Below are 12,181 nucleotides of genomic sequence, written 5' to 3' on the forward strand. Positions count from 1 at the left end.
GGGCGCATGCAGCACGGGTCACAGGCGACGCGGAGCCGTCTGTCACGAGAGCGTTGTAGCGATCGATGCGGCTGCCACCTTGCGGCGCCCCAGGATCAGATCATTCAGGGTGGTTGATGGATGGATGCCTGCTCTGCTCTGCTCATATCTCGCTCCGCCGCCGACCCGGGTAGTAGCCTGCCCAGCCGTGTGTGTTCCCTAAAGAAAAAGAAATTGTTGTGAAACGACACCTATACGTGAACGGACGTCTACAGACAAACATGCGTCTCTTTCACAAGTGATCTCATCCATCAAAACACATGATTAGACAGTTAGTTGTAGTCCCAAAGGGCATGTCTTTTGGGAACAGTCGTGACTCTTCGTGACACCCCTTCACTTGTATAAATATATTTCAGAGATCAATGAAAGGGATAGTTCTCTCAAAATCTTGTTCATTTATATTTATGCCTTAACACGTTATCAGCACTGTTTTGCTCTCTCTGCACTCGCTGAAAGGGAGAGGTAGAAGTCGATAAAGAAGATCGGGATAATAGAAGAGGCCTACGTCGAGAACGGAGAAGTATCCAAGATGGAGGCTGTGATCTCCGTCGACTGGCTGTTGCTTTTTGCAACTCATATTCTTTCCTGAGAAGAACAGGAGGCACCATGGCCTCACCGGCGAGCGGCGGTTTACTGTCGTGGCATCCCGTTCTCTCAAGTTCATGGTGAAGACAGAAGATGTGATGATTTCGATTGAGCGGCCACAGGTCGGCGAGCACGACCCCATGGATGTACGCATGGCCCACTGCAGGCTGTGCGGTGTCGGCGGTGGTCGGCACCAGGCCTTGCGCTCCTATCGGCACGAAGGCCGCCGGCAGCGGCGCTCGATAGCACAGGCAGCCGTGCTCGCGCGCCCACACGACCGGACTCGCGGCAGGCTGCTTCAAGGCGGTTGTAGCCTGCATCTGGCGGCGGCTGGAGACCCCGCGCCCAGCCCTTGCGGTCGACGGTCTCCGCGACCGCGGCCCCGCGCGGCCTCGCGCTGGCGGCCAGCGGCCTTGGCTCGGCTGTTGCTCTTGCGCGGCACGCGGTCGTGCACAATGACGGCGGTTCTGCGTGCCTAGCCTACAGCCCCGTGCACGACATCCGCGTGCCAGGCCTCCAGACCAGAAATAGCATCGGCGACGGCGCCGCCCGTCCGACTGTGAGGTCCGAGCGAGCCAACCGTCCGTGGGACTCTCCAATCCTAACGACGGAACCATCCATCCGGAGGCCGAGCGATGGTTTCCGATGAAACCGTCCGTGCGTGAGGAGGAGATATGGTTATGCACTTTTGCAGAAAAGATCTTGCATTTTCTGTAATATAAATAATTATCCTTCTAGATAATTATGTACTATACATTTTTAATGTTTTAGCCCACAGGTTAAAACGTTAATCGCAGATCTTATTATCTGTACTTTACAATGTAGTCTTTCGGCTACAATATATTTCACTATGCTTTATTTGCCGCATGCAAATATATATTCTGGATCCTCAGATCTTCAAAAAAATTGCATAAGTGATAAGTTTTGTTTGCTTCTGAGCCATCGGTTCAACGTAAATTTTTAAATTTATAAGCAAATAAAATTGTTGTTAGTACTGTTCAAAGCAGTTTGTCCAAATTAGCAAACCCAATAAACATGTGCTATTAACATTGCATGTTCAAAGTGTTTGTCCAAATTGGCAAACCTAATAAACATGTAGTATAATTATTACATTGTTCAAAGTGTTTGTCCAAAATGGCAAACCCAATAAACATGTAGTATTACTATCATGACCTTAATATTGCAATTACTTTGTTATTTGCAATTTTCATTTCATGTTAAGCCCTTTTATGCTTTATTATTTAAAGCTTATAGTGCTTACATTTTTAATGCAAAATCCATTAAGTGTATTACCTCATTATTTGTATATAACACAAATGTTTCACATTATATGTTGGCCATACACAAGGTAGCGTCATAGTTGCTACTGTGGGATCTACACTAAGTTCTTAGTGACTTTCCTCAACTTGCATACCCAACATCACAAATTAGAACATATGGTCTACATCTTTTCACAAGATGACTACCATTAATCAGCATTCCTATTGGCCATACACAAGGTAGCACCATAGTTGCTACTGCGGGATCTATACTAAGTCCACAACTTAGTGACTATCCTCAACGTGCGTACCCAATTCGTTTGCGGATTAACTAAGGTCTACATCAATCTTTTGATGATTACCTTAAAATGTGTTTATACAAATTGCATACACCACTTGGCATCTACTGTTCAACAGACTATGTCCATATTATTAGAGGTCTACATCTTTATGATGACTAGCCTCTAATGTGTTAGCATAAATGAGGTTTACACTATTAGTGAGATAGATCTTGTCTCCTATTTATTTTGCATTAATTAATACAAGCATCACCATAGCAATTTTAAATTTATCCTTAGCGTAAATTCAGAAAATCTATGGTTTAAACCTTGTTAGAATAATAGCCAGCAAAGAGTTTGATCTCTTGCTCTTGATGGTCACTATTATCTAGCATGGCTAAATGGACGTAATGTTAAACCTGATGTTCTATGGATTCATATCAATATTTGATGCTCCTCATAAGAGAGCATCACCACTTATGATCAATTTAAATATGGAGTTTTATTGAAATAAAGCACCATATACATCCAGATCACACGTATGTGTATCTCAATGGGTGCAAATCAAAGCACTATATGGCTAGCTCTTAATGGGTGATATGAACAACACAAGGCAGTCATTCTAGCCCAATGCCGACTAAGTTTGGCCACAACTTTATCTCTAGGATCTTAAGTCCACTTGAGAATAGAATTATGTTGTTCCCAAATATCCTCTATATTGCGTTTTGCGATTCCCGCGACTTACCATATGTATTCTAGATTAATTCTACATTACTTCAGGTCTAAGTGTATGATAAACTCTTATCGAGGAATCATCATTAGCATTATAGTGATGCTCTATCATCTGAAGTACATTGAATTTTCAGAATCATAACAAGTTCGATGCCATGTAATAATGCCATCCATAGAACTTTAATGGTAAGATTTAACGCAAAAAGAAGTAGCAGCCCCGTGCATTCTTTAGGGTCAAGGCATTTCCCAAATATGATAGAACCATATTTTGTCCCAATTATGTATGTTACAGCCACACAACTTGGAAATGTCATGCCTTGAAACATTTAATTGATCGGTATTACAAATCCATTGGACATAAATATCCGGCTCAGTAATAAAGATATGAAGCACACTTCTATCTTCAACCTGACACCACCAGGAAGGCCAGTTGTTCACAACAAGTTTTATGAAAAAACCAAGTAGCAACCAAACACTTTAATTAGTAAGTGGGTCTTATGAGCATGGAGAGCACGATCATCGAATTTACTTCGCTTGATCCATTTTGGAGACCAAATTTATCTTCCATTTACAAAGATACCTAGTATCTACGTCCCATTTTGGTGTTGTAATATAAAATGTTGTCATCAATTTCAATTGAATATCACAATAATGTGCCATCACATTTGATATTCCATTAATTAACTTGTATGTAATCTATATATCTGCAAAGAATGTCATTATATTCTTCATGCTATATATAGACTTATACGAGGAGTCAATCCAAATGCAAAGAGGAATTTTGCCTAGTGGATAGTTCAACCACAAACTCTATATATAGGGAAGCAAAATATTCCTAAACTCTTACATAGAGACAAGGAAATATTTTGTTAATCGCTTGACGTGATGTCATGATAGTGGGCTTTGATCGTGCTACTATCATACTCCCTATTGGTACTCAAATAATAATCATGAATTCATTCTTGTATTCTGATTCCAAAATGTACCCAATTAAAATTATAGAGATATCCGTCAATGTGGTTTTCATATGGAAACCCCAAGATGACAACTAAGAGGAGTATTTTTCTCTTAACAACAGGATATGGCAATACTTAAACAAAACATCCTCAGTTGGATTTGACTACATATACATAACCTGTATCCAATGTTGCGTACAAATAATTCTCTCTCTTGATGTCAACATGACTTGGCACATTTGCCTTAGTTATTCAACTATAGAGATAACTTGAGAATTATTGTCAATTCTATTGGTCATAGCATCAATATGAGCCACTACATTTCTTGAAGAAATTCAAGAACATACATGTGACTCTATTTACCATTTTATGGACCATAAAGATACTATGTAATGCACATTTATGCATCCATCATATAGTCCCAGGTGTGTCTCTTAGTCATGAGAACCATCACTATACCAAACTCATTGCTCGAAATCTTCAATTTAGAGCAAATTATCCTAGATGTGGGATCAAATCCATTTTATATGGAACAGTTTGGTTTTTGGGTACTATATATCAAGTACCTTATGTCCATACCAATAATGGTTTTTATTGAGTTTCTTATTGAGAATCAAATTGCATGACATATTAAAATAGAATTGTAATTTACCAGAACTAAGTTGTTTTCATGCGGCCTTACACACCGTATCGTTAATTCAAATTCATCAAGCTGCACTTATAAAACTCCCTCCGTTGCAGTATGTACGTGAAACTTTGGCCGCAGCCAAATATTTCCCATCTGCGCATCGAGTATGTTTTCACATACCCATATCACCACCCCAACATACCAATGGGTATTAGGGATCCCAAGAGGTAACTCTATAGGGGATTTATAAATTGCCCGTATGTTGATCATATTTGAGGATAATTCTAGGCATTAGGGGGAGATTTATACCACATTAAGAATGCCAGGAATCAAAAGAGCAATCCTCACATCCACGTACCAAAAATTCTAAACCTAATCGTTTAGAATATCTTATATTTGCATCATATTGCAAAGAATCTGCCAGAAACATTTACTGATAATAAGGGTGTCACAAAATCCTCTTATCCTACTTATAATGCGTCCGAAAGAATAGAGGTACCAATTAAAACCATTCAACTCCCACTTCCAAAGAAGAGGGGGAGAAGTACGGCCGCTCCTAAGGATAATGCTCCAAGTAAGCGTCCGAGGATACCGAGGACAATATCCTCCAAATCAGTAAATCCAAGCCAACGTCAAGTTGGTAGACACCCAAAATGGATGAGCATTCAAAACCCGGATCAAAATCCACCGGATCAATGGTGCACCCAAATTCTGATCCTAGGACATTGGAACACCCTGACTCCATATGGGAAATGACTCGGAGTCCAAAAGGGTTAATATTTTCACATGCTATATTGATTTCAAGAACCAAATCAATCATTTAAAGACTACAAATTGTCGCGGCATATACTCCTCAAAGATTGCTTTTTTACCTTACTGGATCCAGACCAGAAGTCCTAGGCAGAGTGTCTTCACACTCAAATTTGGTCAAACTAAAAGGTGGCAATTAAGGAGATTGCTCTTGTTCAATGATGAGAAGTATTACCACAGTAATATCTTCCCTCATAGAGTTTCTTTTCAGAAGCAAGGTGGTGAACAATGAGAGCTTGTAGCATATGGTTTCACGCAGAGACCCAGCATAACATACCCCATGGTATGTGTGAAAATGAAGTTTTCCAAATTCAATAATTGGCATATCAAATGAATTTGATAGATTCGGACATATAAGTCCCAATGGACTTCATATTCTGAATCCAAATACAAATCGCAACATACATTGTGTATAATTAAGCATGATTGCGTATATTGGTTATTTTGATATCATCATGATATAGAAATAATTATGCAATCATTTGAGATACAATTTCATCATGTGGATTCGAGATGGAGGATTTGGGTAAGATCAAATATTGCCTAGGCTTACAACTTGAGCACCGTCCTTCAAGGATTTTAGTGCATCAATCAGCCTATATCCAGAAAATATTGGAGAAATTCAATATAGACAAATCATATCATAACAAAACATCGATGGTTGTTCGTTCTTTAGAAATAGAGAAAGATCCATTTATACCACGAGATATTGGAGAAAAGATATTGGGACCAAGGTTCCATATCTTAGTGTCATTGGAGCACTTATGTATCTTGCAAATTGCACCAGGCCTGATATCGCATTTGCAGTGAACATACTAGTTAGACATAGTGCAAATCTAACTCACCGTCATTAGATGGGAGCGAAGCATATCCTCAGATATCTTAGTGACACAAAGGATCTTGGTTTATTCTTTAAGAGAAATCATGATCCCAATATGATTGGATACACGGATGCTGGTTACTTATCTGGTCCTCCATCCCAAACTGGATTTGTATTCTTACATGGAGGTACAGCTATTTCATGAAGTCTTCTAAATAGACTCTGACGGCGACCTCTACTAATCATTCTGAAATTATTGCTCTATACGAGGCATCACGAGAATGTGTATGGCTTCGCAGAATGATTAACCACATACAACAGTCATGTGGTATTGGTTCAATTGAATCACCTATAATTATCTATGAAGATAATTCCGCTTGTGTTACACAGATGTAAACATAGTTACATAAAGAGCAATATCACTAAGCATATTGTTCCAGAATCAGGGGAGACATCTCCTAAATGTTGACCTGTACCAGCATCATATTATACTCTTTTCTTTCACAAGTTTTACTTACAAGGTTTCTTGTTAAAGTTTTTAATGAGGTAATATTAACATAAGCATGTGTCATATTTCCTATTTTCCCCACCGGGGTTTTTGTGGAAAATATCAAAGACACATATTGCCCTCACAACTCATCCATGGTTTTTCCCTGAAATAGGTTTTTCATGTGAGTTATCCAAGAGGCAATACCAATAATATGTCGTCATATTTTCTCCTAATTTTTCCACTGGGTTTTTACAGGAGTTTTAGCGACATATCATTTTATATTGCTCCTCATATTTTTTCTGAAAGGTTTTTAGGGGAGATTATCTTTATGTCGTATCTCCAATATTTTTCCCCATTGGGGTTTTTAATGGGATACCAATGACATAGTGGTTTATTTAAATCACAAATAAATATGCTATTTTCTCCTTATATTCCAATAAGGTTTAAAGGAGTTTTTATGGCATATCATATATTCCTCAGATTTTTCCCATAGGGTTTTTCGAGAAATTTCAGCTTACAGCTGCATTGATCTCAAGGAAGATTCGATCAAGGGGGAGTGTTGTGAAACGACACCTATACGTGAACGGACATCTACAGACGAACAGACGTCTCTTCACGAGTGATCTCATCCATCAAACAGAGGATTAGACAGTTAGTTGTAGTCCCAAAGGGCATGTCTTTTGGAAACAGTCGTGACTCTTCGTGACACCCCTTCACTTGTATAAATATATTTCAGAGATCAATGAAAATAATAGTTCTCCTAAAATCTTGTTCATTTACATTTACGCCTTAACAGAAATGGCACCGCAACCGCAGCTTTTAAAATAACTGCTTCCCTTGCTTTGGGCATCATATCGTCGATAGATCTCACGGTCACGGCGAGAGCGACGCTAGCGCTGCTACCTCCATGTCCATCTCGTCGCGCAGGTGTTTGTTTGTTGGGAGGGAGCTGAGAGACCCGAATGACTACCAAGCCTCCGATCCATCTGCTGGGGCCTCCAGGCCATCGTCGTCCCATTGGCTGCCTTCCTGTGTTTTTGGAACCCGTGACTACTGCCTTTTTTAAATAAGCTCCGCCACGGTGTGCACCCTGTACAATTTTTTGTTTGGGCAGATCAATCAACTTTGTATAATTAATAAAATATCTAATCCGACGTAGTACTGTACTACTAGTAGCACGGAGTATATCTCAGTCGATGCTCTTCTTCAGCCACTGTATATATTTCAGGGACTAGCAGCTAGATAGGTCGATCGAGCTGCCGACTTACCAGGAGCAATTAACCACCGCGTACGTTCATGAGATTCCATAAACACAGGAACAATTATTAGTTAGGGAAGGGAACCAAAATGCGTATCGGCATGTGTTACAACTAACTGCTATCTACTTTTGTTCATGTTCAGTCTTTTCCAGAAGTTCATATTTCATCTTGATTTCATCTCATGATGGATTGATCTGTTAGCAGATCGAGGGTATATATGAACATTCTTACATCATGCATGCTTGATCGATCTTATTGTCATCATATATATATATATATATTAATCATGCATGCTTGATCGATCTTATTGTCATCATAGACATATATTATATATATGTAAATTACGGAGTTCCCCCCTAATAATACTATTACACAGGAAATGGTGCTGCTACGAACGAATTCAATCACCGGATCATCAGCACGACAGACAACACTCGCTAGGGAGGACCAGCTATTTCATCTTGCCACCGATAGATAGATAGATCGAGGAAATAGAAGCATAAATAAAAAATAAAAAATCAAATTAAAGCGAGCTAGGGAGCTGAGAAACGGAGCTACTAGCATACAAGGGGTCTCGGCTTCATGTATCCTTGAGACCACACTACACATGCGGTCCAGCCACAGCCAGGACATGAGGACGACCAATGCAAGTAGAGGCTTGTGTGTGCTTACGCGCTCATCAGCCTGCCTGCTACTCCTCGTCCTGCTCGCTGCCGCTCTCGGAGCAGTTCCTGACGGCCTTCAGGACGGCCTGCTTCACGACGTGCTCGTCCACTGTTGTCCGCCACGTTCTGCGTGCACACAGGCAGGCCACCAGTGAGAGAGAGAGAATCCTCAGGCCAACATGACACGACGATAATTAACCATATCAACATCCGACGACGACGATTTGTGCTTAATTTCGTACCTCTCCGCCCACAGCCTCGAGGCGGAAGGAGTCGGCGCAGGAGGCGGTGGCCTGGAGGACGCTGAGCCCCAGCTCGTCGAAGGCTTCCAGGACGGAGACGAGCAGCCCCGGGCAGCTCTTGTCGGAGAACACGTTGACGAGGAACGACCCCTGCACTCCTAGGGTTTCCACGGTCACCTGCATTGCATGATTTGCATCCGATCCGGCGGTCCACCCGGCCGGCCCGTTTCGATCATCATTGAGCAATCAACGCTAGCTAGCTGCTGATCAACTGACTGAATAATGCAGACGACATGCATGGAATGAAGCAGACGCCCTCGCCGTCGACGCATGTGAACTACTCCTACGACTCCTATGCTGATCCTACTGGTGGCTGAACCCAAACTTCATCGATTGGTTAGCATGTGAACTGCTGGGGCATGCAGTATGCAGCAGTACTACTATATATACACTGCTGCTTCTTTTACTGGTTCTATATGTAGTATTACTGTTAATAAGATGGGATATATCACCATATATCTATTGTGTATACCTCTTATATGTGCATGGTGATTTCTTTCCATGTATATCTAGCTAGTACCGTACGTCTACATGATAAATATATGCGATGTGATTGAGATAATATATACCGTCGGATAGGACGACTTGTGTCTCAGCGCGTCTTGCGCGCAGGCAATCTCCTGGTTCAGCCTCACCACCTTCTGCTTCAACTCCTTGATGTAGGCTGACGCGTCCATGATTATTGATGTGTTGCTCAACTGCGTATATATGGATCGATTCAGAGAGCAGGAGAGGTATTAATTGTAGCTAATGCAACAACTAACGAGAAGGTTGCACAAGTGACGATGGATGCATTTCTCATGCATATATCATTCAAACGTTGTTGAATTCTAAAGAGCAGTGAAAAGAATTGGGGAAAATATCAAGAAGGAAGAAGAGGAAGCAAATAAAGGTTGAGTAAGGAGATTGTGTTATACAGCGTGGGAATGGGTGATGGAGCGGAGGATCTTCAGTTTCTCCTGAAGAGCAGCCGCCTGCTTCTTGCGCTCCCTTGACATCATCTCTCTCTCCGAGCTAGTCTCTCACTCTACAAAGTCACACGACGGCCGCCTGCACAGCTTGCCCAATATGGAAGCAAGAGAGAGAGAGAGAGAGAGAGAGAGAGAGAGAGAGAGAGAGAGAAGTATAGGTGTGGAGCTTGAATGGAGGACCAAGAACGAAGGACTCGATCCCCATATCTATATAGTCGTGGTCTCCCGGTCCCCGTGGCCCTGTGGGCAGTGGGCACTCACGTGACCTTATTGTTCTTCTGTTGCTATCCTGCTGCTTCATGGGTAGAATATGCATATATTATTTCTTTTTCTTTAGAAAAACACAATAGTGAAAAAGGAACCGGGAAGAAAAACATTTGAAACTTAACACAGGACACGTCAAATCTCTTCATATACCGAGGGCGGCTTTTGGGTTGAACTAGCAAGCCGGTGCATGCAACTACTCAGTATTTAGGTCGGGCCACAAGTCTGAACTTCAAATCCAAGCAAACAGAATTAAATAAAAATAATTAATTCTTGTTGACTCCTACTTTCACGTTCAAGGCATGAAAAGTAGCCTCCTCATGAGCAAGTGGTAAAGTTAAAGGTAGTCCCAACCCAGAAACTATGATGCTTTCTATATTCATTATTCATTAATTAATAAGGTGCTAACTAAGTAAAATGGCGATGTGACAATGAAATTAACAAAGAAAAGAAACTATGTATACATGAGAACCAAGATATAAATAGATGCGATAAGTAGATGATAGGAGAGAGAAGAGATGTGATTGGATAATTTTTTTTTTTGAAGAAACCATCCATTAAAAGTATAATTTCTATGTGTAGTGTCCACACGACTTCGCAAGTAAAGAAAGCATTTCATAGTTTTTAGATTGGAACTGCCCTAAGAAGTGAATTCCCTATTAAATTAGCTTAGGCTTTCAGGTTGGACTAGTCGGTACTTGCAACTCAGTAAATACCTATGAAATGTTGGAGCCTAGTGCAACAAAATACGGCTTTCCATGAAAGATCTTCATATTTTTTTCGTGTGTTAACTGTTAAGTTTTTTCTCTGTTTTCTACTAAAACGTAGCTACAGATAAGTAGATGACATGCATGGAATGGCCCCTAAAGTATTTTGGACCTGGATGAGATCACTTAGATACATTAGGGAGTCAAATAGATGATTCAATAGTTTGGGGATCTAGATAAGAATCGCATAACACTTTAAGGATCGGCTATCCAATTTACTCTAAATTAAAGATGACAGTGCATATATATATTTCTTGTATGGACGTATGTATATTCTCCCCATGATTATTTTACGGCCGCGGGAGAGCCAATGGCTTAATAATCAGTAAAAGGTTTATGTGTTCGTGTACGTGCAATAAGTACAATTTTATACTGCACAGCTCGTGATCGGCAAGGCAAGTTGTGGGCTCTGCAGTGCTCAAACGCATTACTAGAGAGATAAGGCAAGAAGAGTTTGGCGAGACAAGCTAATAAGGTCATTCGTGTTATCGTGTAGCTAGCTAGAAGACAGACATGGATATAATTCGGCCAGTGCATTCCGTCTGCGTCATATGTCGAGTTTGCCTGGGTTAAAGGAACCTGCATGCACGACAAGATTACGTACGTTCCGCAGTGCATATAAAAGAAGCGATATCATTATCCTCTGGCCGCTATATGAACAACTTGAGGTGATGGTATACATAGATTGACACAAACACACACGTAGGGTACTCACAACAACCATTGAAAAGAACCGAGGTTCAAATCAAAACAACGCTTTTCAAACAGAAACAGGGCATCTATAAAATGTATAATATGCTCTCGGTAGTAAACAAATATGTTAATGTCGGTGATATGGACCCAGGGCACCTCACCGTCCCAATAAGAGCTCATTACCACTAGGTGGGCCGAAGCTGGTGAAGATGAGGCCCAACCAAAATGGGGTACCACTACCGGAGGCGCCCTTTTTGTCGAGGGCCCAGGACACTCGGCAAAGGCCCAAAAGCCCTTGGCAAAGGCTTTGCCGAGTACAGCCCTCGGCAAAGAGCCACCGGAAAAAAATTTAACGGCAAAGAGGCTCTTTGCCGAGAGCCATTTGTCGGGCACTCGGCAAAGCCTTTTCAAGTGCCAACGGCGGCACTCGGCAAAGAAAAGCAGCCAGTCAACGGAGCTGCTCCGTTGACGGCGCCTTTGCCGAGTGCCGACAGTTAGGGCACTCGGCAAAGACATTTTTTATTTTTTTTCAAAAACTCTTTGCCGAGTGCCGCGGCGGCAAGGCACTCGGCAAAAACATTTTTTATTATTTTTTAAAAATAAACTCTTTCCCGAGTGCCACGGCGGCGCGCACTCGGCAAAGCTATTTTTTAATTTTTTTAA

General features: G+C 41.4%; 1 pseudogene; it reads right to left on the bottom strand.

Annotated features, from left to right (window-relative positions):
• Positions 1-8,178: 8,178 nt before the first annotated feature.
• On the bottom strand, positions 8,179-9,876 carry LOC136539896 (transcription factor bHLH61-like; annotated as a pseudogene).
• Between the last annotated feature and the right edge of the window lie 2,305 nt (positions 9,877-12,181).

Source organism: Miscanthus floridulus, chromosome 2 (genome assembly GCF_019320115.1).
Source record: "Miscanthus floridulus cultivar M001 chromosome 2, ASM1932011v1, whole genome shotgun sequence".
In the NCBI taxonomy this organism is placed as follows: domain Eukaryota; kingdom Viridiplantae; phylum Streptophyta; class Magnoliopsida; order Poales; family Poaceae; genus Miscanthus; species Miscanthus floridulus.